The sequence below is a fragment of the Saccopteryx bilineata genome, chromosome 2, assembly GCF_036850765.1.
Source record: "Saccopteryx bilineata isolate mSacBil1 chromosome 2, mSacBil1_pri_phased_curated, whole genome shotgun sequence".
NCBI lineage: Eukaryota > Metazoa > Chordata > Mammalia > Chiroptera > Emballonuridae > Saccopteryx > Saccopteryx bilineata.
This window is the reverse complement of record NC_089491.1, coordinates 140,206,841-140,233,392: the sequence shown is the minus strand read 5'-3', so window position 1 is coordinate 140,233,392 and position 26,552 is coordinate 140,206,841. Positions and strand designations below refer to the sequence as shown.

At 42.6% G+C, this 26,552-nt stretch overlaps 1 protein-coding gene across 7 annotated transcripts in view; it reads right to left on the bottom strand.

The window, feature by feature from the left end:
- The window catches only part of RESF1 (retroelement silencing factor 1), a 39,482-nt gene extending 19,980 nt beyond the window's left edge, over positions 1 to 19,502 (bottom strand). For 2 of the 7 annotated variants that reach the window (XM_066258065.1, XM_066258071.1), the window contains exons 1-3: positions 19,359 to 19,501; positions 18,003 to 18,096; positions 11,394 to 11,457 (exon numbers count right to left, since the gene is read on the bottom strand). The gene's annotated coding sequence lies outside the window, so the exon portion shown is untranslated. Of the gene's footprint in view, positions 1 to 9,021; positions 9,137 to 11,393; positions 11,458 to 18,002; positions 18,097 to 18,357; positions 18,377 to 19,358 lie in introns of those variants that run through there. The other 5 variants (XM_066258070.1, XM_066258072.1, XM_066258067.1 and 2 more) reach the window with 5 other exon arrangements.
- Between the last annotated feature and the right edge of the window lie 7,050 nt (positions 19,503 to 26,552).

Genomic DNA, 26,552 nt, shown 5'->3' with positions numbered 1-26,552 from the left:
CAGGAAATGGACAAAGTCTTATCTTTAAGTCAGATTCAGGATTTGAATCTTGTATGACATTACTGCTCTTGCTTCTTTCAGAAAACTGGAAATATAGAAGTCACTAAAAATACAAGTATAGGAAGCTGTGAATAGCAAGTTGTGAACTGCAAAACTCAAATTAATTTATAAAGCAGGGGAAAAAAGTGATCAGCTGCTACTAATGGAGACTAATCTATAAATCTAACAATGCATGTACATTTTATAAAGACCTCACTGAAGAAAATCTTTGAGAAATATTTTCATTTAAAAATTTTATATCCATACAAGGCAAAGGATGTAGTTTAACTGAAAAATTGTCAACCCATAGCTACCCTTAGTTCTAAGTTGACCTTATTGCAAAAATTACAAAACAAAATAACTTAAAACCATACTTTTGAGGAATAATCAAATTATTCCTATCTTAAACACACATGCACAAGTAGACAAACCCATAAACAGAAAAAATGCTATAAAAACGGACCTATTGCCTGACCAGGCGGTGGCGCAGTGGATAGAGCGTCGGACTGGGATGCAGAGGACCCGAGTTTGAGACCCCGAGGTCGCCAGCTTGAGTGCGGGCTCATCTGGTTTGAGGAAAAAAGCCAGCAAGGGGTTACTCAGTCTGCTGAAGGCCCGTGGTCAAGGCACATATGTGAAAGCAATCCATGAACAACTAAGGTGTTGCAACACGCAATGAAAAACTAATGATTGATGCTTCTCATCTCTCTCCGTTCCTGTCTGTCCCTGTCTATCCCTCTCTCTGACTCACTCTCTGTCTCTGTAAAAAAAAACAAACAAAAAACACAAAAAAACCCCTAAGATTGCCAGCTTGAATGCAGGCTCATCCGGCTTGAGCATGGGCTCACCAGCTTGAACACGGGGTCAATGGCTTTAGTGTGAGATCATAGACATGACACCAAGGTCGCTGGATTGATCCCAAGGTCTCTGGCTTGAACAAGGGGTCACTGGCTCAGCTGGAACCCCTCAGACAAGGCACATATGAGAAGCAATCAATGAACAACTAAGGTGCCGCAATAATAAGCTGATGCTTCTCATCTCTCTTCCTTCCTATCTGTCTGTCCCTCTCTCTCTTGCAAAAATAAAACAAAACAAAACAAAACAAAATGGACCTATTATATATATTTGATAAGCCACGGGCAAGCCTGTTATAGGTAAGATGAAATGTTAAGAAACTGAACATAAGCCTGACCCGTGGAGGTACAGTGGATATAGCCTCAACCTGGAATGTTGAGGTCACCGGTTCAAAACCCCAGCGCTTGCCTGGTCAAGGCACATGCGAGAAGCAAATCAATGAACTCAAGTGAAGCCTATAATCTCTCTCTCTCTAAAATAAAACAAACAAAAAGGGAAACAGAATGAAAGGTAACTATGACAATTAGCCAAGATGATAGGCATTAAAAAACTGTCACAGTTAATACAAAATGTGCATCTGGACACTAACGGCCTTCCATAAATGTTTGTGGAATGAATAGTCACTATCTGCAACTGCTGAACACCAAATGAGAGAAGTCCTTATTTAACTTTATAGACAGGAAAAAGTCCCACTTCTCCCTCTTCACATTGAAGCCAATCATGATTTCATCTGTATTTCAGCACTCAAAAACAGAACTTCTTAAATATGTGTGTGCGCACGCATGTGTGTGTACACACACATGTACATACATACACATGTGAGTGTGGTATGTGTATGAATGATACAATACTTTTCTCTTAATGAGAAAAACAAAAACAAATCTGTTCTGGTTTCTTTAACTGGAACTTTCATTATAATGTGTTGTACAACCCAAGTTTATTTGTTGAGTGTCTGCTGATGTGGTTAAATTGAGAAAAGCCAGCATTTTTCATTGAAAAACTGATTTGTATTGGAAAAAGCTAAAGTTACTTCTATAATAATAAATAAATAAATAAATAAATAAAACCCCACAAAGACTAACACTCCAGTATAAAAGCCTCGTTTAAGGAATTTTAAAAGTATAATGATTTATTGAATGCACTCTAGTTCTGGCTTTTTGGACCCTTAGTTATACAGAAAATTAGGTTACCAGCCCTTGAAACAGGCTTTCAAGAATCAATCATTCTAAATTTTACATTATTTTATAGTAAAATATATCTTTACAAATAGCTCTATAAATAATAGCTCACATTTGAGAATTAATTATATGTCAAGAATTGTGCTGAATGCTTTAAATACATTATCACATTTAATTGTCACAATGAATTAATGAACTTAAGGGTCTAGCGCGCCAGGGCTAGCAGGGCTAGAAGCCCTCCTATCACAGCTGTTAAGCTGGTTTGTCATGCTGCCATATAGCTCGAAAAGAGACCAACCAACAGATTCACATACAGGTAATTACTTACTCAAACCCAAAAAAAATATCGGTGCCCCCAGTTCCAGAAGATGAAACCACAGGCTGCTGAGGAACCAACAATAGCCATTTTATAGCCTACAGCACTACCCCAAACAGAAAGGGAGGGGGTCAAGTCCTGAGCCTAACTGAAACTAGGGAGGCACGCAAGAAATAACCTTGTGGCTATTTCTCACAAGGCTATCAGTTTGTTCTGGGAGGATGTGCAGGATGTCCTCCCAAGGTGTGGGTCAGACTGAGATGAACTGTGCAGCCTACAAGAAGACAAAGTCACTGGGGCACCATGGTGAAGCTGTTCCCCTACACCTCTACTCTCCAATCTTCTTTGTATCCAGCTACAAATTCTCTTCAGAATCACAGGCCAATCCACTAGATACTCTAATGACTTATACTTTCTCTCAGGCTACACCAGGTAGAGTGACTAGATGATGACTCCCAACAGGATGACCAGGCCCCCCACACGAAGCTAACTAATTATGTCCCAGATACCATCAAGGTTCACCAGCAAGAGCTACACGGAAAACTGGAGTCAGAAACAGCTCTACTTTTTCCTGATTGATTAATCCAGGTATAGAACAGGGTATTGGCAACCACAAATATCCCATCATGACTGGCCAACAGGAAGTTCAGAGCAATGCCAACTACCACTCTGGCTAGAAAGTCTACACTGATGGTTGAACAACACAAAGGTTAGAGGCACTGACTCCTGCCCACCCCACCGCCTGCAATTGAAAATCCAAGTATATCTTTTTGGCTCTCCAAAAACATAACTAACCAATAGTCTACTGTTGACTGGAAGCCTTACTAATAACAAAAAGCACATGTTTTTGAATGTTATTATATATGACACTGTACTTATGAAGTTTAGTACTTATTGAAAAATAAATCCATGTATAGTGGATCTTCACAGTTCGAACTCACATTGTCCAAAGGTCAAGTGTAGTTTGTTGTATTTCCCAAAGGAGAGGACAGAGACAAATTTCAGACCACTTTTTCTAACTGTTATAACCTAAAGTGGGAATTAAAAATAAGAAAGTACACCTGAAGAAGTCAGTTATCCTTCCTTGGAGTTCTGCCTTACAACTCATTTTGGAGCCCTCTCAGTACCCTATTCAAGGAAACATGATCCAGTAGATGGTGAGTGGTCTCAAATACCTAAAAATCTCTGACAACTGCTTTGCATACAGGATTAGTGTTTAACAGGAAGGTGTAAGCTACATGAGATTCAGTATATTGTTGGGGTAACAAATTGTATTAGAAGTGTAAGTTTTACTCATTAAAATAGGAGTAAGCCTTTTTTATGCCTCCTGAGGTAGAAAAATTCCCTTAGTAAAACTGATCAGTTTGAAATGCTTCTAAAGAGAAATCTGATAAAACTGGTTTTCCCTGTTAGTTACCCCTGTCATTATAAACCATATCCCAGCATTTACTCTGGTTGTCCTGGGTTCTGTTGGAACGGGTTAATATCCAGAAGTACCAGAAGAGACCTATAGGACAGAGTTTACCTTCTTGTCAGCAGGATCAGGAAAGGGATGACAGATCCAGCAATCAGTTAAATTCAGAGCCATAATTATAGCCCAGGAAATACATACAAGAGTGCTTTGCTTTCCCTTCATCAGGAAGCCACAGAAATCATGACTAATAGGATGAGGTATTCAAGCCATTGCCCAAGGACACAACTCCCAAGGACATCCTTGCCCAAAGTCAGCAAATGTTAAAAGTTTCTAAGTTTCCTTAGATTATGGTTTCCATTGGCCAGCAGTTATGTTGAGGATGATAGTAACAGCCTGGGATAAATTACATTATGGTTTCTGCTCCCACCACTTGACTCTCCAGTCTTCTTTCCTCAACAACACAGGGGAGCTATGCAAGTTTTATGGGGTAAGAAGGGATGGCAATCACTTAATTGCGAAACTGACGGATTCCACACTCCAAGCCACACTAGCCACAACAAACTGACCAATTAACATGGTCCATGTAGTAAGAAAATGGAAAAACTGACAAATTGTGGCAGTGAATCTTTAGGGCCATAATGAAGTAGTCACCTGAGAAACACCTTTCAACTACTTAACTAAAAATACATGTGTTAAAATGCAGAGGAGAATCCAGCCATTTCTGTTAAGCCAGATATAAAAGAGATTTGCAAAAATACAAAACAATGCTACTCTTTTCACTATTGTTTTCGGAAAATATATTAACATGAAATAATTTATTGTACTTTTAAATAAAAAATATATTTTTAATTCCTCAGTTTTAGTTTCTAATGTAGTAAATACTGTTGTAATCTATACAAAACAAAAATTCTGTGGGGTCCTGAAGAGTTTTTACATGTAAAAATTCTTAAAATCGTATGTCCCTGCAGTCTGCACCTACCAAAAAAGCATGTCTATGCAATTCTCATGGAGGGAGAAAGTAGAAATAAAAATTTGACCTTTAAGGAATTTGCCTATACATATTTCTTTGCTGATCTTATATCCTTTGCTGTCATCAAGTTTTGCCAAGAGAACACGAAAATAGAGAAAAGGGTCAAACCACAGTTGAGTCTATGAAAAGATCAATGAAATTAATAAACCTTTAGTAGACTGACCAAGAAAAAAAAACCACACACTCAAATTACTATAGGGACATTACTACCAATCTTACATTAAAGAAAATACTATGAATAACCGTATGCCAATATGTTTAACAATTTAAATAAAAAAAGATAACCCCCCTGTGATATTATAATTTACATTAAAAAATACAACCTGAGCGGTGGTGTGCAGTGGACAGAGTACTGACCTGTGATGTTGACGACCCAGGTTTGAAACCGAGATTGCCGGCTTTAAGCACAGGCTTGCTTGCTGGAGGCTCCCCAGTCAAGTTAAGTATGAGGAGCAATCAATGAACAACTGTTGTTAATGTTCAGAGTTTCATAAAGAGAAGCCACAAAGGAATGAGGCAGCAACAACAACACTGCAAGTGGAAGACCCCAATCTCTCCAGGATTGAGGTGCTTTGGAGAGATCAGCTACCCAATTTATTAAGCAGAACTGTCATCTTGCGTAAGAAACTAACAAGCAGAATACAGTGTACAATTGTATTGCTTAATTTTGCAAAAACTGATTAGATTTCTCTTGCCCTTTCTGAGACATAACACCATCTGCTGTCTGATTCCTGATCTGCAGAAAGCTCCGGTTGGGCAAAACACCCACATCTTTGGGGCCTTCCCTGGACACAACCACTTTCAGTCATGAGTGCTTGGCCTCGACCTTCACTTCCTCAGGATGAGAACAGACAGTCATTGGGTGCTTTGGCTTTCCTCCAACAAACAACTACAGTGATGCAACTAAGAGTCGGTGCTTCTCATCTCTCTACCTTCCTGTCTCTCAAAAAACCAAACAAATAAGTAAATACCTTACTTATATACAGCAGGTCCTCAAATAACATTGTTTTAACATTGATGAGATGCCACAGAAATTTAATTCTTGTTTATATACCAATTAACCTATAATAAGATTGGTTTTATCAGTCATTTCATTTAAAGCAGTGGTAGTCAACCTGGTCCCTACCGCCCACTAGTGGGTGTTCTAGCTTTCATGGTGGGTGGTAGCGGAGCAACCAAAGTATAAATAAAAACATAGACTTAACTATAGTAAGTTGTTTTATAAAGATTTATTCTGCCAATTAGCGAAAATCTGACATAAAGTACTTGGTAAGTAATTATTATTATATGCTTTAACTTGCTGTAACTCTGCTTTATAAATTTTATAAAGTTACTTCCCTACTTTAGAAATCACCATTACTGTGGAACCAGTGGGAGGTTAGAAAATTTTACTACTAACAGAGATACAAAAGTGGGCGGTAGGTATAAAAAGGTTGACTACCCCTGATTTAAAGTTACAGACCTATATAGACAATGTTAAGTTTGGATTGTTAGTATTTTGTTCAGAATTTTTCATGTACAGGGTGTCCCCATTTCTGGCACAGAGCTCCTAAAACCCTTAGATTTTCCTAAGTGATGAGACTAATAAAGATGTTTTCATCTCACCAGTCATGACCACTATAATAAAGCCTCCATAAGAAACCAAAAGGAAAGGATTCAGAAAGCTTCTGGGTTGCTGAACGTGTGGAAATCTGGGGAGCGTGGCATGCTAGAAAAGGACATGAAAGTCCCTTCACATGAACCTCACCTTATGCTTCTCTTCCATCAGGCTATTAACACATCCTACGCAATAAACTAGTAATTACATAAGTAAAAGGTTTCCTCTTTTTTACCTTTTTCTAAAAAATTTATTTTAGAGCATGAAGAAGGGAGAGAGAGCGAGTGAAACAAATTATCAACGTGTTCCTACATGTAACCTGACAAAATTGAGCCCACAACGTTTGCACACAGGGACAATGCTCAAACCAATCAAGCTATCAGGCAAGAGGATAAAATGTTTCGAAGTTATGTGAGTCGCCTTAGCAAATTAACTGAACCTAAGGAAAGGGGTCTTGAAAATCTTTAATAATGCTATAGAGCAATTCAATTTGTTGAAGTAACAATCTAGACTTGCAGACTAGCCATCTAATGTCTTAAAGAATTGTGGGAACCTGCAAGCTATAGCCAATGTGTCAGAAGCACATGTAACAACACCAGCATCTGAATGGTGGGGAGCTAGCCATTTGGGACTGAGCCCTCCATCTGTCTGCAGAGAATTACTTGTTGGTGGTGAGGGTAATCTCCCACCACATACACACTGGAATTGCATACAGAGCTCCAAAAGACATAACTGACCAAAAGTGACTCGAGAAGACATGGGAAATCTAAACAGAACTATAGAGATGGCATTAGTAACAAAAACTACCCAGAAAGAAATAAATAGTCAGGCCCAGACGGCATTCCCGTGAATCACACCAAAAATGTCAAGATTTAAAACCAATTTTACATACTCATCTAAAACACAAAATAGGAGGAAATACTTCCCAACTAAATTTTATGAGGCCACAGCGAGTGGAATGGGCCTCTGCCCAACATGCAAAGAGGTCATGCATTCAATCTCTAGTCAAGGCATTGGAGAAGCAACCAATGAGTACACATTTAAGTGAAACAACGAAGTGTAACAGCGAATTGTTACTTCTCTCTCTCTCCCTCGCAAATCAATGGAAAAATTTGTTTTTATATTTTAAAAATTTTTTATTCATTTCTTTAGAGAGGAGAGAAAGAGAGAAGGGGGAAGAGCAGGAAGCATCAACTCCCATATGTGCCTTGACCAGACAAGTGCAGGGTTTTGAACTGGCGACCTCAGCGTTCCAGGTCAACGCTTTAATCCAGTGCACCACCACAGGTCAGGCCCTCAATGGGAGAAGAAGAAGAAAAAAAAAAATCGAGGCTAATATTATAATACCAAAACAGAAATCACAATAAAACTACAGACCAAAAGGTTATGAATATACAGGGGGTCCCTAGGTTATAACAGTCTCAACATATAAAAGTTTCGAGTTTATGATATATTCACTCCCATAAAAACTTTAAAAAATTGAGCGGAGGGTTTTGGCTTATGCCATTAGAATTGTACCTATGGACTTCATGGGTGAACTAATTTGGTTGCGTACAGAAAGAATACGCAGTAATGCACGCAGTAATGCAGCATGAGTGAGGGAGTTGGTGTCCTCCAATATGCTTACCTACATCATTTTGGACTGTTAAAAGCACAAGTGTTCCATTTGTGTTGCTTTTCTGGGTGACTTTCTGGCCTCTATCATGGTCCCTATATTTATGTTTTCCTTTTTCTGTGGCTTAGTTGTGTTTTTATGTTCTAGATTATGATTTTACAACTGTGTTAGGATACATAAGTGACTTAGGCTAGTGAGTTTCAACTTACACCAAAATTCAGGTTACATCACCATCATAGGAATGGAACTGTGTTGTAATCCAAGGAGCCCCATACATGCAAAATCCTCAACAAAATACTAACAAACCAGATACTGCAGCAAATAAAAATAATTACATGTTGTGAGCAAGTGAGACTTAGCAATGCAAGACTGATCAATATAGATTAAAAAAAGTTATGTAATATACCAAAAGGAAAAAGGACAGAACACACGATCATCACAGATCAAATCAACATCAAATGTGACTAAAATTAAATGCATCTTAAAATCCAATACCCTCTCATTATAAAAACACTGAAATTAAAAATAGAAGAAAACTTCCTCAACTTGACAAGGGACATCTACAAAAACCCACTCACATACTCTGGTGAACGACTGAATGCTTTCCCTCTAAGTTAGGAAAAAGACAATGTCTGCTCTTGCCACTTCAATTCACACTGTACTAGAGGGTCTAACCATGGCAGTTAGGCTCAACAAAAAGTAGAAAAGAGAAATACAAGACATCTCTGCTTGCAGAAAACATCATCTTATATAAAAGAAAACTGCTAAGGAATCCACAGAACAATACAGAACTAATAAATTAGATTGGCTACGTTGTCTAATACAAGCTCAATATACAAAACCCAAATGTAGGTCTATAAAACATTTAACTTAGAAAAAAATATAGTAACATAAAAAAATAAAAACTTTATACCTTAATACTATATAACATTGCTAAAAGAAATCAAAGATTTAAATAACTGAGGAGAAAAACTCACATTTATAGATTGGAGAATTAATCTGTTAAGGTGGCAATACTCCAAACTGATCTACAGGTTCAGTTCAGTTCAGTTCAGTTCAATCCTTACCAAATTCACACATTTCTTTGCAGAAATTGAGACCGTGATCCTAAAACTCAATTTGAAAAAGAATGAGGTTGGAGGACTCTTATGCCTCATTTTCAAAACTGACTAGAATTACTAAAGAATATGCTGAGGGATCATTTGCCCCTCAAAAAGCAAACTGAGACTTAATTGCAGTTTCAGCCCTTCCCAGGAATGAAATAAATGTATTGATTTTAGAGAGGAGAGGTAGATAAAAACACTGATTTGTTCCTGCATGTGCCCTGACCAGGGACCAAAATCACAGCCGCTGCGCATCAGGACAGGCGTGGAATTTCTTGATCTCAGGGAGGTAATCTACTTGAATCTGCCTGAAAAGACCCTTGTAGCCCTTCCCCAAGTCATGTGACTTCCCAAAACAATCCTTCCATTGACTTTGTTAATAACTTTCTTGCCAACCAGTTTTCCTAGAAAATCCTTCTATTTCCCACTTTTTAAATTTTCAGTTATATTGACATGCAATATTACTAATTTCCCAGAACTTCCTGGAGCACCTGTTTACTAGCTGGGATGCTGCTTGATTCATAATCACTCAATAAAGTCAGTAAGATCTGCCCTGGCTGAATAGTTCAGTTGGTTGGAGTGTCATCCCGAGGTACAGAAATTGCTGGTTCAATCCCTGGTCAGGGCACATACAGGAATAGACTGATGTTCCTAATTCTCTCTCTGTCTCTCTCCTTTCCTCTCTAAAAATCAGTAAACATTAAAAAATTCAGTAGTATCTTCAAATTTATTTGGTTTAATTTTGTTTTTCAACACTACAAAACTACAGTCAATAAGGCCACGTGGTACTGACATAGGATAGATATTGGTCAATGGAATAGAAATCAAATAAATCCTCATATTTGTGGTCACCAGTAAGGAACTAAAATCCAGAATATATGAATTCTTAAAACTGACCAATAAAAAAGACAATTCAGTCAAAAAGGAGGGGTTTTTGTTAGTTTGTGAGTGGGAAAGAGAGAGGAAGGAGAGAGATGGGAAGTGTCACTTTGTAGTTGTGTCACATTAGTTGTTCACTGGATGCTTCTCATACATGCCTTGGAAGGGGTGGGGCTCCAGCCAAGCCAGTGACCCTTGAACCCCTGCTGCTCAAGCTGGTGACCTCAGAGTTTCAAACCTGGGACCTCAAGTGTCCCAGGTAGATGACTATCCACTGCACCACCACTGGTCAGGCCAGAAAGTTTTTGAATAGACACTTCCTTCAAAACAGATATACAAATAGCTAATGTGCATGCAAAAAAGATGTTCAACATCATTAGTCATCAAGGAAATGCAATCAAAACCACAATGAGCTACCTACCAACTTCATGCTCCCTACGATGGCTCTAATTAAAAAGACAAGTGTAGCCTGAACAGGTGGTGGCGCAGTGGATAAAGCATCAACCCGGGACTCTGAGGACCCAGGGCCAAAACCCTGAAGTCACCAGCTTGAGTGCAGGCTCACCACCTTGAGTGTGGGATCACAGGCATGAGTCCACGGTCACTGGCTTGAAGCCCAAGGTCACTGGCTCAGCTAGGACCTTCTAGTCAAGGCACATATGAGAAAGCAATCAATGAACTAAGACCACAAAAAAGGGTTACTGCTTCTCATCTCTCCTTCCCTGTATGTCCCCAATTATCTCTTTCTTAAGCTAAAAAAATAAAAAAGACAAGTATGGATATGGATGTGGACAAACTGAAACTCATACATTGCTGCTGAGAATATAAATGTCCACCTACTTTAAATTATAGTCTTGCAGATCCTCAAAAGGTCAAATATAGTTACCCTTTAACAGAGCAATTCCACTTTTACGTATATATGTACCCAAGGATTAAAAATGTGTCTACAACCTGACCAGGTGGTGGCACAGTGGATACTTTCAACCTAGGACACTGAGGACCCAGGTTTAAATCTTAAGTCACTGGCTTGAGTGTGGGCTCATTTGGCTTGAATGTGGGATCATAGACATGACCCCATGGTCACTGACTTGAAGCCTAAGTTCGCTGGCTTGAGGAAGGGGCACTAACTCAGGTAGAGCCTCCAGTCAAGGCACATATGAGAAAGCAATCAATGGACAACTGTAAGTGCCAAAACTACGAGTTGAAGCTTCTCATCTCTCTACTTTCCTCTCTGTCCTGCAAAGAAACAAACAAACAATACAAAAACAAGAAAGAAAGGAAATGTCTATACAGTCAGGACTGTGGTGGTATAGTGGATAAAGCATCAACCTAGAACACAGATTGCTGGTTGGAAACCCTGGGCTTGCCTGGTATGGAGTTGATGCTTTCTGCTTCTCTCTCTCCTTCTATCTTCCTCTTGCTCTCTTCTCTCTAAAATGAATAAATAAAATCTTTAAAAGAAGAGTCTATAGCAGGGGTAGTCAACCTTTTTATACCGACCGCCCACTTTTGATTCTCTATTAGTAAAATTTTCTAACCACCCACCGGTTCCACAGTAATGGTGATTTATAAAACAGGGAAATAACTTTACTTTATAAAATTTATAAAGCAGAGTTATAGCAAGTTAAAGCATATAATAATTACTTGCTAAGTACTTTATGTCAGATTTTCGCCAAGTTTGGCAGAATAAATCTTTATGAAACAACTTACTATAGTTAAATCTATCTTTTTTATTTATACTTTGGTTGCTCTACTACCACTCACCATGAAAGCTGGGGCGCCCAGTAGTGGGCGGTACAGACTAGGTTGACTACCACTGGTCTATACAAACACTTGCACATGAATACTCTCAGCAGCATTACTCACAGTGGCCAAAAAGTAGAAATAGTACATCTATTACCTTATGGAAAGGTAACAAAATGTGGCATATCTACACAATGTATTACTTGGTAACATAAAGGAATAATGTACAGAAATGCATTGACATGGATAAACCTTGAAAATATTGTGCTAGGTGAGAGAAGAGTAACATTTCATCTATATGAAATGTTCAGAATACACAAATCTAGAGACAAACTAGATCAACAGTTGCCTAAGGATGGGGAGGTTGAGCATGAATAAGAAGTGACTGCAAATGAATACGGACATTCTTTTTGGGGTAGAGGTCGAGAATATGTTCTAAAACTGATAGTGGTGACAATAACATAAATATTCATATATGTGACCATACTTTAAACCACTGTACATAAATATGGTATATGAATTACTTCTCAAAGCTAGTTTAACAACCAGAACCATAGCATTTTCCTATTATGACTACAGACATGCTCATGACCCAGCGAGAGCCAATGGAGTTTAAACTTTTGGTGGAACAGAAGAACACGTCCTGTGCATGTTGAAGCTGACTGGCTGTGAGAAAAAAGGGTTAATAAATGTGACAAGCGCAGGGACCAAAGTCATCTCCTGGGATGATCTGATCACAAATTCCTAACTGGACCTGTCAGAGGGTAGTCATGCCTCCGGTCTATGCCTTCCTTAGTGAAAGGTTTGTCTTTGCCTCAAAGCCCTGCCCATTGTTCTCCTGAACCTAGGTTAGCATACCTTGGGAATGCCAGAGTAATCTTTTCCAGACCCCTGGGAGGCACAACCACCCTCAAGGGAGCATTTTGATCTTGTGGCCTGTTTACCATCCCTATTTACTGTAAATGCTAACACCCTGTATATCTCCATTTTACTTTTTATCCAATCAGTGACTTATCTCCCCCCCACCCTCTTTCTCCAGCCTCCATAATCTACGTCAGTGAGTTTCATGTAATCCTACTGTTCTTCCTTTAATCCCAAATGTATAAAAAGAACTTCAAAACTGCCATACTCCAGAGCATTTTCTCAGTCCGTGGGATCTTGCTTCCATGCATATTTTCAGTTAGGCTCAAATAAACTCATAAAATTTTCTGTAGATTTGGACATTCTTTTGTCTAAAGATACATGCTAGATATGAGGGCTACCCAACAAAAGACGGTGTGCCAGGCCCTGGCCAGTTGGCTCAGTGGTAGAGCGTCAGCCTGGTGTGCATAAGTCCTGGGTTCGATTCCCGGCCAGGGCACACTGAAGAGCCCATCTGCTTCTCCACCCCTCCCCCTCTCCTTCCTCTCTGTCTCTCTCTTCCCCTCCTGCAGCCAAGGCTCCATTGGAGCAAAGATGGCCCTGGCGCTGGGGATGGCTCTGTGGCCTCTGCCTCAGGCGCTAGAGTGGCTCTGGTTGCAACATAGAGACACCCCAGAGGAGCAGAGCATCGCCCCTGGTGGGCGTACCGGGTGGATTCCGGTGGGGCGCATGCGGGAGTCTGTCTGACCGTCTCTCCCCGTTTCCAGCTTCAGAAAAATGGGGAAAAAAAAAAAAAAAAAGACGGTGTGCCTGAGAATAAAATCAATGCTATAAAGCCCAAAGCCAGTGTCTGAGGTCTTTAAACCTGTATTTCAGATTCAGATGCTGGATCGAGCCAAACTTGAATGTCGCCTTTAAATTATGTAATCCAATAAATTTTCTTTTGGGTCTTAAAAAACTGTAGTCTGCTTATGAAAAACTTAAGTATATAATACTGGCCAGATGGCTCAATTACTTAGTGTCATCTGGATATGCCAAGGTTGGTTCAATCCCCATTCATGGCACATACAACAATCAACCAATGAGACTGACCAGGCAGTGCAACAGTAGACAGTGTTGGACTGGGACATAGAGGACCCAGGTTCAAAACCCCAAGGTCATGGCTTGAGTGTGGGATCACAGACATGACCCTATGGTTGCAAGCTTGAGGCCAAAGGTCACTGGCTTTAGCAAGGGGTCAGTTGCTCTGCTGTAGCTCCCAAGTCAAGGCACATATGAGAATGCAATCAATGAACAACTAAGGAGCTGTAAAAAAGAATTGACACTTTTCTGCTCTCTCTCACTTTCTGTCTGTCCCTATCTGCCCTCTCTGTCTCTATCAAAAGAAAAAGAAAATCTGCCAATGAATGCATATATCAGTGGAACAACAAATCAATGTTTCTCTCTCTAGCCCAGTGGTCCCTAACCTTTTTTGGGCCACAGACTGGTTTAAAGTCAGAAAAGATTTTCACGGACCGGCCTTTAGGGTGGGTCGGATAAATGTATCACGTGACCGAGACAAGCATCAAGAGTGAGTCTTAGACAGATGTAACAGAGAGAATCTGGTCATTTTTTAAAAATAAAACATCGTTCAGACTTAAATATAAGTAAAACAGAAATAATGTAAGCTATTTATTCTTTCTCTCCGGACCAGTACCAAATGGCCCACAGACGGGTACCAGTCCACTGCCTGGGGATTGGGAACCACTACTCTAGCCCCTTTCTCTAAAATCAATAAAAATTTAAAAAGATTCAAAAGATTCCCTGGAGAGGGGGGGTCGACTTGGGTATCCAATATTATTTCTTTGAACAATTTACAATTTTAACTGCAAGTTAAAATTTGTATTTACAAATATATCCTTGTAATTTAATACATCTCGAGAGAACCTTAGTGACTGATTAAATCTCAACAATCATTATACCTATGAGAAAATGTCTCACATGAGACATTTATTTCAACAGGCCAACACTGCTCTTCAATTTACAAATACACTTAGAGTAAGATACACTACATAGCTGCCTCAACAAAGCATTTAGAATTCTTCAAGGTCCACCATTATTACTTCCTTCTTTAAGGTATATTACAAAGTAAATTTTAACTTGCACTTCTATAAACAGGGTTGGTAAACTGCTGTTGATCTCATATGGAGAGCTTTCTGTATCTATTTTATATAGTCCTCCTCCAGTGGGGGGATGGAAGAGGATGGAGACGTGCCTAGAACAAAATCTTGAAACCCACCCTTACAAATGCCTTTTTAAACAGTAATTCTCTACACATTTATGTTCCTATTGTGTCCAAGAACATGATAATATGAAAATGGAGCTCGTGTAACATCACAGGATATGGAAAAGCAGTGTTGCAAATTTCCCCTAGGTGGAGAATTTAATAAGAGGCATTCATGATTTCAAATAAGTCTGCAAGTAAAAACTAGAGTTATGTCTGGTACTTCTTATAAAAACAGAACCTACAACAGAATGTCATAGTAACCCTCAGGAAAGTATATTCCCAGCTGGTGAACAAAGGTTTTATGATTTAGAGACAGAGACAAAATGGAAGGTAAAAGGCACATAGGCTTTAATTCACTCACAGTTCAGAGGAGTGGCCAGCTCAGCCTAGGTTTAGCTTAGACTGGGTCCTGAATGACCTTGCTCAGTGGGATGAAGTCCTCAAGCGTCTGACATTCAGACATCAGCAAGGATCAGTAGAAGGAGAGAGGACCTCGAAGCTTCAGCCCCTTAGATATTTGAGCCAGCCACCATGCCCCTTTACAACTTTCTTTTGCTTCAAATGTAAATATTTACATTGTCTTGTTCAATAACAAGCTTCAAGTTCAATTAACATGTTTACATACATTTTTGGTTTCACTTTTTATTCTCAAACACATACACTATCAGGTCACAATAGTCACATTTATCAATTACTGGTCAAAATATGTTTACATCTCCCTTTGGAACTTGTTCAATAACAAGTTTACTATAACAGACTCTATAGTGAAAAATTTTATCAACACAAATCTGTTTAGTTCATTTAGAGCTTAAATTAGCAAACTGAATTTTGTATAATACATACTGTTGTCTTAAGCCACAAAATGTATTTCGTCTAGGCCCTGGCCGGTAGGCTCAGCGGTGGAGCGTCGGCCTGGCGTGCGGGGGACCCGGGTTTGATTCCCGGCCAGGGCACATAGGAGAGGCGCCCATTTGCTTCTCCACCCCTGCCCCCTCCTTCCTCTGTCTCTCTCTTCCCCTCCCGCAGCCAAGGCTCCATTGGAGCAAAGATGGCCCGGGCGCTGGGGATGGCTCCTTGGCCTCTGCCCCAGGCGCTGGAGTGGCGGGGCAGAGCATCGCCCCCTGGTAGGCAGATCGTCACCCCTGGTGGGCATGCCGGGTGGATCCCTGTGGGGAGCATGCGGGAGTCTGTCTGGTTGTCTCTCCCCATTTCCAGCTTTGGAAAAAAAAAAAAGTATTTCCTCTAACATGACAACAGCTAAAATTTCTTGAACACATGTGCTTGGAGCTGCTCCAAGCGTGCTGTATTATGACAACAATTTTATGAAGTAGGTATTACTGTTATCCCCATTTTACAGATCAGATGATTGAGGAAAAGAAGTTAAAGTTTCCCAAGGTTGTATACATCGTTAGTGGCAGAGCCAAGAGCTAATGTTCAGCAGTCTGATTCCAAGCACCACGATCTTAATCACCACTTAAGGCAGGGGTCCCCAAACTGCGGCCCCGAGGCCATTTATCCGGCCCCCATCACACTTCCGGAAGGGGCACCTCTTTCATTGGTGGCCAGTGAGAGGAGGACAGTATGTGGTGGCGCTGCAAAATGCTGCGTTGCTCACATACAGTACTACTTCCGGTGCATGGTGACACGAGATGCAGGAGTCACGGCTCCGGAAACACATCATATCGCTTGTTACGGCTAGCAGTGACAAATATGGAACTGGACATTGACCATCTCATTAGCCAAAAGCAGGCCCATAGTTCCCATTGAAATACTGGTCAGTTTGTTGATTTAAATTTACTTGTTCTTTATTTTAAATATTGTATTTGTTCTGTTTTTTTACTTTAAAATAAGATATGTGCAGTGTGAATAGGGATTTGTTCAGTTGTTTTTTTATAGTCCGGCCCTCCAGTGATCTGAGGGACAATGAACTGGCCCCCTGTGTAAAATGTTTGAGGACACCTGACATAAGGTTTCTTTCTGAACGCTTGGTTTTCACAACATGGAAACCCTGGAGATGATCACTTTGGCTTTATAAGACTCAGAGTTGTATTCTATGCTGTCTTCCTCTGACACTATTTGCCAGAAAAATAAAACCAAACAAATAAGAAACAGGATGTAGAGAATTTTAAGTAGATAGTAACATGGATGGATCTCAGGCATCTGAGATCTCCTCTTCCAAGTCCCAGTGTGACTTGTATTGGCCACGGATGACACCAAGGAATCCTGGAAGTTGGGAAATGGTTTGGTGCCAACATTTACTTGGTAGCTTGGCAGGTTATCTGAAGAAGCCCACCCAGGACCACCCCGGGGACCTGGATCCAGTGCTAGGTACAAGCAAGGCCCCACTGTGCCCTATGGGTTCCTGGCTTCACATCAGGTTAACTTAGCAAACTCCCAGGGACAAAGACTTTTAAAAATAATTGCCACCTGGAGATGTTATTTATAAGAAAGGACATCCATTAAAGAAACATGCAAACCTGCCCTGGCCGATTGGCTCAGCAGTAGAGCGTCAGCCTGGCGTGCAGGAGTCCCGGGTTTTATTCCCGACCAGGGCACACAGGAGAAGCGCCCATCTGCTTCTCCACCCCTCCCCCTCTCCTTCCTCTCTGCCTCTCTCTTCCCCTCCCACAGCGAGGCTCCATTGGAGCAAAGATGGCCCTGGCGGTGGGGATGACTCTGTGGCCTCTGCCTCAGGCGCTAGAGTGGCTCTGGACGCAACAGAGCGATGCCCCAGAGGGGCAGGGCATCGCCCCCTGGTGGGCATGCCGGGTGGATCCCGGTCGGGCGCATGTGGGTGTCTGTCTGCCTCCCGTTTCCAGCTTCGGAAAAAAGAAAAAAAAAAAAAGAAAAAAAGAAACATGCAAACCTAACCCTTAAAGCAGCTTATCAGGCACCTAACCATGAATGAACATCTACCCAACTATGGATGTCAAAAAACCCATAAGGATGAGCTGCTGACACCAAAGGTAGACAACTATTCCTCAGTCACCAACAGGCCTGTATATCCAGACTGATACTGAACTCAAGAATCAATTTTGTTTGTCTTTACCTATCTGCTAATGATATTAGCCATAATAATAGTTATATTTGTAGGTGACATACTTACCTTTAAACAGAAAAGTCACTCTTTCATTGCTGTTTATGTTCCCATTTCTCTTCAAATATGTCAGTGTCTCTCCACAATGTTTACTTCTTCGGTCCTGGAACAGGAAGAAACTACATAATTAATAACTACTTAACGTTAAATTTGCATGACATTTTTAATTCTATTAAATTCATAAGACTACATGCTAATTCTGTCTACTTGAAATGACATCGCTGTGCAAAGCTGTTACTTAGAAGTTGCACAAAAAGCACACTGAGTTTCCTAAATTCTGAAGTGAGCAAAAACAAACAAAATAGAAACTAGCTCTGGCCTAAAATACAATTCCTTTTTCAAGTTAGAATTCCAATATACGTACCCTTCTCCAAGTTCATCACGGTACTGTTCCTTCATTCCCAAACAAGAACACTAGCAATTTTCTAGATGTGTAAAAAAAGAACCCAACTATAAGGAGAGGGGGCTTTAAACCTAAACCTTCATGCATGTTAACACTAAATTTAAAAACTTCAATGATTTACAGCTAACATACTAAACTCTGCGACCCGCCCAATGAAATGCATTCCAAGCTCAAACACCATCGCCTGTGTTCTCTGCACCTTGAAGCCAGGCACTGAAAGCATTACAAATACCACGTTTTCACTGAAACGACGCCCCGAAAGCTTGCTGCCCAGCTCAGGACCCCAGGAGCGCTGGCCGGGGGATCGCGCGTGCCTCCGGGGCACCGAGAACCGGGACGCGGCCGTGCATTAAAAATGCCTGCAGGCGGGAATCGCCGCCAAGGACCGGCAGCCCCGGCCAGACGCGCCCGCGGGCCACTGGGAGGTGCGCGCGGTATTCTGGCTCCGGGAGGAACCGCATGATAATGGTGGGCCGGACGGGAGCGCTCGATAAACAGTAAATGCAAAACGAAGAATTTTTTTCTTCACTCCAGCGACAAGAAATAATTAAAAACAGGAGCTGCGCTTCCACCGCCCAGCCCCGCCCCACCAGACGCCCCGGAGCTGAACAAAATGCGCACCCGCGGACGGCTGACGCGCTTTAAGGAAAACAGCGGCCAGGCGGCACCCTAGGACTCAGGCGCGGCGTCCTCCGCGGGCCGGGCGTCCTCCGCGGGCAGCGGGCGGGGCGCGCCGACCGAGGTCGGGGCGGCGGCCTGCGGGGCTCTCCAGGCCGGGAGCCGCCCGAGCGCCCGCAGCCCGCGCGACTCCGTAACCGCCTCAGAACAAAAGCGCTCGGCGGTCGGGGGCGACCCTGCTCTAGCCCGTGGGCACCTGGGCTCCCGGCGCCTGGCGCCTGGCGCCTCGCTGGGAGTCCGAAAAAGCCAAGAAGGGATAGCCAAGTACCAGGTCTCACGCTTACCGCTGAGCGAGGACCCGAGGCCGGGTGAGAGGAGGACTCGACGGGCTCCCGGATTCGAGAGTTTAAGTCAACTCCGGCCCGCCTTCAGGGGCGGGGCCAGCAGCGGGCTTCGTGCTGGGCGCAGCCGCGGTCCTAGCGCCGTCGGGATAAGTAGCCAGCGAGACCAGCCCCGCCCTCCAGTGGATTGTGCCTTTGTTTGGGAAGCATATTTAAGCATTAGAAGGAGAGATCTTCTTCAGCGGTGGTTTTCTTCCTTTAATTTGCATCAGAATCGCCCACGGGAGGCCTTGTTAAAAAGGAATTGAAGAGCACCACCTGCAAAACCGCCAATTATGTAGATCTAAAGTGGTCTTGAAAATGTTTGTGTGACATTTTAGGAAAAGTGGTGCAGGCCACCAGCCATGAAAACTGAGTACATCAAGTACATGGCTGGAGGCAAAAGATAAACAACCGTTAGAAATGTAGCAATATTTTCCACTGAACTCTATGTACCCAACATCCAGGAAGCCCTGCCCTAGAGATTTAGCCAAGTATAAAGTCAGCTAATACCACCTCTTCCACCCTTGTAAACGCTGCTTGCTCGCTCGACCTTGATAGCCACCCTATCAAGGTTGAGGAACCATTTTAGAGGCTTTGGGTTTGCTGTGGTCTGTCTCCTGAGATGTAACAGTTTGTTTCTAACAAGTTCTCTGGCTGTTGCTGCTGGTCTCTGAAAGGTCTGTGTGGACAGGAGTCACATCAACAACACAGAGCCCAAAGTATAAAAAAGAGAGTTTATTGTAAGCGCCTGGGTGCAGGCAGGCTGAGTCCAATAAGGGAGTCAGCTCCAAGCAAGGGTGAGAGGGTTAGTATTTTACTCTGCTGCCTCCTCTGGCAGTTTCTGTTGGTGCTGGTTACCAGGCATCCTGCCTGGGCTTGTGGTATTCCTCTGTTGTTTGGGTTCCTGCCTCCATCGGTAATGGGCTCCTTCTGTTGTTTCACCTCCTGCCTCCCTTAGCAACAGACTCCTGTTTGGTCAACTTAAAGGTTAAGTACAGTTCATCACATACTACCTAAGGAAGGGTTGGTAGGGGATAGTTTTGAGCCCTGAGGATGCATTTGCTCTAAGATGTCTTGTTGATTATAATAAAGAAAGGGGGAAAGAGGGTGTGATTTCTCTTTTGCTATTTCCTGCCAGACATTGGGCATCATGGGAAGCCTGGAAGAAAAGAACTCTCAACCTGTTCTGGTATTGGCTGGTATTTTAGTAAGGTACCAGAGAACTGTAAAACTTAGTATTGGCAATGCCATTTTAAAAGGAAAAGTCAGGCTTTCAAATGTTAATCTTGTTAATGTAACATAAATCTTGTTTAATGTTAATCTTGTTAATAATTATGTCATGCTGTCATGCCCCCCCCCCCCAACCTGTATGTAGTCAAAGAGTACTAAACCAGCCTCTGAAATGTACTCAGCGCACACTATTTGGGACTGCTAGTGAACTGGCCCTACTGTTTGATTAATTAGAGTTCTTACTCTATCTTGTAGAAATCACATAAATAACCATAGGATGCAGGGCCCAAAGAGAAAAAGTGGGAAAGCATAGAATATGGGGCCTGTTAACAGTAGAAGCCAAGTGAACTTCATTAGCGCTGCTGGTATTGTGGTAAGGTGCCAAAGAACAGTAAAACTTAGCATTGGCAATGCCATTTTAAAGAGGAAAAATCAGGTTTTCTGTCCCATCCTTTCTTTAGAAAGTGGAGGGAAAAGAATATAGAAGTCTTCTGACTTACAAGGACAACTGGGTCATTTAGTTTTAGTTCTCTGAAAGGATTAAGGTTATCTGAAGAACTTCCTTTCCCTTTCAATAAGAGACAAAATTTACATACCACCCTACACTGATTTTGGCTCTCCCTCCCTTCCTGGAGTCCTGAGATTAATGTGTACCTCTAGGCAAAGGAGGAGAGATAGACACTAAAAGGTTTATGAATGTTTTTGATATGTAAAATGACGTCACCATTGTGTTACCTTGAAAGTTTTAACGTTTTTTATAAATCCCCTAGACAAATGTTATAAGCTTGTTAATGATTGTGTCATGCTGTCATGCCCCCCAACCTGTATGTGGTCAAAGGGTATATAACCAGCCTCTGAGATACATTTGGGGCTGCATGATTTGGGTCAGATATGCCCTGTGTTAGTCATTTGCGGCCAGCATATTAATAAATCTCCTTTTAATAAAACCCTTCAAAATTCATCTGGACTTGTTGTCTCTACATCAGGGGTCTCAAACTCGCGGCCCGCGGGCCGCATGTGGCCCGCCAAACAATTTTGTGCGGCCCGCAGACTAATCCACAAAGTTCAAAATATTTTGGATTAAATTAAGTAAGCCTAGGGGCCTACTTGTATTTTTCATTTCTCTAGCATCCTAGCTAGATATTAGCTTAGTTAACAGCAGTTGTGATGCGAACTACAGTTTCTGGTCGTTTTGTGACACTGAGTAAACTGCATGTACGATTGTGCTTGTTGTACTGATTTTTTTTTTGTTTTCAACTGCAGTGAGAAAAGTGTTGCATAACAGTTGCCTTTTGTAGACCTAGTGCGGCCCACCGAACAGCTGTGATCTTGCTCTGCGGCCCACATGCTGAGTTGAGTTTGAGACCCCTGCTCTACATAAACCCGCGGAAGTGAGGTACGGTATTTTACAACAGTATGCCAGACCAGATGGAGTGAGAGAGGTCTTGAGAACTAGGATGCAGAGGGATAGTGAAGAATGCATCTGTTGGGCAGATAAAATATATTATGCTCACTTTGTTAAAGACGGCGCTGCCCACGTGGAAGCCATCGCCCAGGTGATATTAATGTGTGTTGGGGTGGGCTAAAGGCAGGCAGAATCCTTGTAGCCTGGGGCTTGGTTTTGGGATTAAGCCTTTCCTACCCTTTTTGATGTGGGGTGGTACAATCCAATCATGCCTTAGAGAAGTGACTTTGTATTAGAGACTTCCCTATTTTGTATATTGGATTAGAGGTTGTGAAGCTACAATATAAAATGGGGGCAGAAGAAGAGCTTGCTCTCTTGGTTCCTGGGATGATTAGCATGAGAGAGCAGAGGGAGCAGAGCAGAGAGAAGAAAGAGGCCATGTGGCCAGGAGAAGCAGCCAAGATGGCAGAGTGCTGAGTGAGATGCCAGTTTGTGCAGAGTTTGTGCAGAGAGAAGGAAGGAGATGGGGAACAGAGGTGAATAAGTCTGGTGAGCTAGAAACCTTTGATTCTAGGAAACTCGGATAAATCAGTAGCTTTGTGAGCACTGAATGTGAGTGGGTTTTGGAGCCCAGTGTGTGTTTTACTTGCCCACCGGGTGCAAGCTAGAATTAAAGACAATGGCCCACCAGCTTTTGGCTCCGTTGTTTCTTTACCGACTGTCCGAATCCAATGTGAACCTGCATGGGCCAAGCTGCTGTGATGGTGGCCCTGGTCATGGCTTCTGGCTTTACAGCATCCTTAGGATCTAGCACTTAAAACGAGTGGTGTTTGAGGAAATTTGGGACAGCATGGTATAAGGTTTAGGAACAGCCTGACCAGGCGGTGGTGCAGTGGATACAGCATCGGACTGGGATGCCGAGGACCCAGGTTCGAGACCCTGAGGGCGCCAGCTTGAGCAAAGGCTCATCTGGTTTGAGCAAAAGCTCACCAACTTGGACCCAAGGTCGCTGGCTCGAGCAAGGGGTTACTCAGTTTGCTGAAGGCCCGCAGTCAAGGCACATATGAGAAAGCAATCAATGAACAAGTAAGGTGTCACTGTGCAATGAAAAACTAATGATTGATGCTTCTCATCTCTCCTTTCCTGTCTGTCCCTGTTTCTGACTCTCTCTATAAAAAAAAAAAAAAAAAAAAAAGTTTTAGGAACAACTGAGTGAATGGGCCTTAAAGCCTGATTAATGATGTGAAGGTCTTACACTAGTCAGTAGGTCCCATTTGACTTAAAAATGGGAAAAATGGGTGTATTGTAAGGGAAGTTAGTGTAACATCTACCAGGTGCTAAAACAAACATCAGAGACTTTCAGGAGTATAGATGTAACTTTATTGACCAGTTTAACCTGCGCAGGGGCGAATTCCCTGATGTCCTAAGACACCGTACTCACAAGGAGCTGCAAATGGGAATCGCGCCTGGCACCTACAACTAAGTCCTTATATAAGCTGAGCAAGCAAGCAGTTCATAGAAGCAAATGTGGCGGTTAGCTATTGGCTAATTCATACTTATGTAGCATAACAATCTAAATATGGAATGGCATTTTTCAAAATTCTGCAAGTCTAAACACATATACTGTTATTTTGTGGTCAGTGAGTCAGCATCTTTGAGCAACCTTGGGCAAAGCATTCCTAACGGTCAGGGGCAGGACCTGCCTGTAACACTTAAGTTCCCTGTTCTGTTAGTGCCTAGCCTGCTTTCTACATTCTGATCTTTTCTTGGTCCTTACAGTTAGAAGGGCGCAGCAATCCCTTCTTCATAAGAGGGGAGAGCACGGGCTACAGACCATGCTGGGCTTCTATGGGGATCGGATACTGCTTTTGGGTAAGATATTGAGAAAAGTCCTTGAGTTGTATTAGGATGGGTTTGTGATGAGTGGCAAGGGAGGGGGAGAGATTTTCATAGAAAGGGATTTACAAGCTCAGGGGGCACCGGGAAGGATTCCTCCCGTGACTGGCTGGCTTCTGTAAAAGGCTGAGTAGGTAAAAATGGCTGTTTATCACTGAGTTGGAATTAATTGGTGGGGCAAAAGACAGGTGGCCTGTGCCTTGGACAATATATCTTGGCCTGGCAGAGGAGTTCGACAAGTAGGGAGTACTAAAAAGGCGTGTAGAAATGGGTGGGCACTGAGGTTGCAAGCCAGAGGACAGGTGACCTGGGGTTGGGGAATGGGGCTGTCAATCCCCACAATGGGGCTGAGATCCCTGATGACCGGAGCAGACCTTGATATTCAAGGAGGGCAGAATAGGTTGCCCCTGTGTCAATAAGGAATGAAACTAGCCTACCTGCCACCATCAGAGTTACCCATGGTTTGGAAGTAGTGATGACAGGGCATCCATTCCCAGATATCTTCAGTCTACATCCACTAGATTGATGAGGTCAAGCCCAAGGTTCCTTCCTCCACCTGCCTATGGAAAGAATGAGGACTGGCCCCGCATGGCCTGTCCACAGTCTGATTTCCAATATGTTCCCCCACATTGGGGGCATGGCTTAGGTGGAGGTCGAGGGTCAGGGCACTATTTTGCCCAGTGGCCAAGCTGGTTGCACTTGTAGCAGGAACTAGGTGGTCCCGCTGGTATCTTTTGCTGCAGACCCTTCTTCTGTCCTTTCCAAGAGCTTTGTGAGCTCTTTCGGGACCCCTGATGGCGGAAGCAAGCATTTGGTATTCAGCTATACACTGCTGTTTGGCTTCCTCGTGCTGGTTATTAAAGACCTTGAAGGCCAAATTAAGGCGTACCTGTTGTGGAATTTGAGGACCATCTTCTAATTTCTGCAGCTTCCATCTGATGTCAGGGGTGGGCAGAGAGATGCAACTCAGATTTAGAATTACTGATCCTCCCAGGCTAGGGGGATCAAGGTCAGTGTATTTTCTCATAGCCACTGTTAGGTGGGATGGAAAGGTGGCTGGGTTCTCATGGTTCACTTAGATAATTTCTGAGTTTTTCACAATTGACTGCCTTTTGTGGGGACTTCTTAAGGCCCTCATTGAGGCAAAGAATCATATGATCCCTTGTTTAGCAGCCAGCACCATCTTCCTGATAATTCTACTGGGAATCCCTGACAGAGACAGCCTCATCACCAACTGGATTATTAGGGGCTTGTCAAAGCATGGTGTTAACATGAGCTTGAGTGCTTCCAAACCTGATCCTTCTCCTGAGGCTGTAGGGTTGAGTAGGATAGGATTGCATGTAAATCATTTCAGGTTAGTTCATATGACTGATTGAGATATTCAGTTTCCTTGATAGAGGTGGTAGGGTCCTTTGTGAAGGAGCCTAGCCTCCTGTTTATTTGGAATAAATCAGATAAGGAATGTACTCGGACAATTCCCTCCACTCAGGCTACTTCAGTCCTAGAGGGCGCTGTAGAACTGGGGCAGAAGTGGAAGAGGGATAGAAGCCAAAAATGGTTCCTGATATAGTGTGCAAGGGAGTGATCTGGGGCAGCAGCTGTTGTGGGAAACAGACTGTAAACTGACAAAATCCTTAGAGCCTAGGGCTTAGTTTAAGATCTTCCCACACCCTTCTAAGACTAAGATCTTCCCATACCCTTCTAACACTAGGATCTTACCCACACCCTTGACTGTTGCATGGTGGGTGCTGGTGCACTCTTATGAGGATTCCTGTTTATGCCTCAGATGTGTGACTTTTTATCAGAGACTTCCTTATTTGTATATGGCTCTGCACTATATAATAAAACAGACCAGGGGCTTTGCTTTTCTCTGGCTTGCTATCAGTTTGCAGAGACCTCCTGATTCTATCCTCTTTCTCTCTGAGTTTATTTCTTTATTCCGTACCATTCTCACTCAGTACCTGGTCAATTACTAGCTGCTCTGGTCCATGGTGAGCTATTGTCCAGGGGAAAAAGTAGTAGAAGAGGAAGGTGGAGAGAATATGACAGGGGCCTTCAGAAGAGGCAGGAGAGGGGGCCGTGGGTGGTGGGGGTTCTGCCAGAGCAACGGTGTAGTAGATAGAGGAGGTCTCTTCCTCAGCCATGCGCTTTGGCAGCTTAGTGTGAAGAAAGAAAATTTATGAGGGGGAGTGTGGGGAAAACAGCTGTGTAAAGCTTACTTGCTGGCTTACCAGCTGCAAGCACTTTGCCTGATTAGTACTTGAGCACATAGCAGTGCCACATGTGTGGGGTCTATGTCAGGCTACTTCTGGTGCTCTCCATTGGCAGTGATGCTCCCAGATCACTCTCCCGCCACTACAAGGTGCAGTTTTCCTGTTCCCTTGCCCTTCACTGTGAAAAACAGGTTTCCTTTTGTTTATTAGCTCTTTTCCTTTCTTGTTTATTCACTTCCCTATCTTAGTGAGCCGCCAAAAAATGGGTATGGCCTGATCCTTTCCGGCTCCACAGTTCCTCTACCGTCTGCCCAAATTCAATGAGAACCTGCCTGGCCTCAACCGCCAGCATTACAGAGAGCAAGAATCACAAAGGGCAGGTCGTGATCTGAGTGCGAAAAAGGCTTGGAT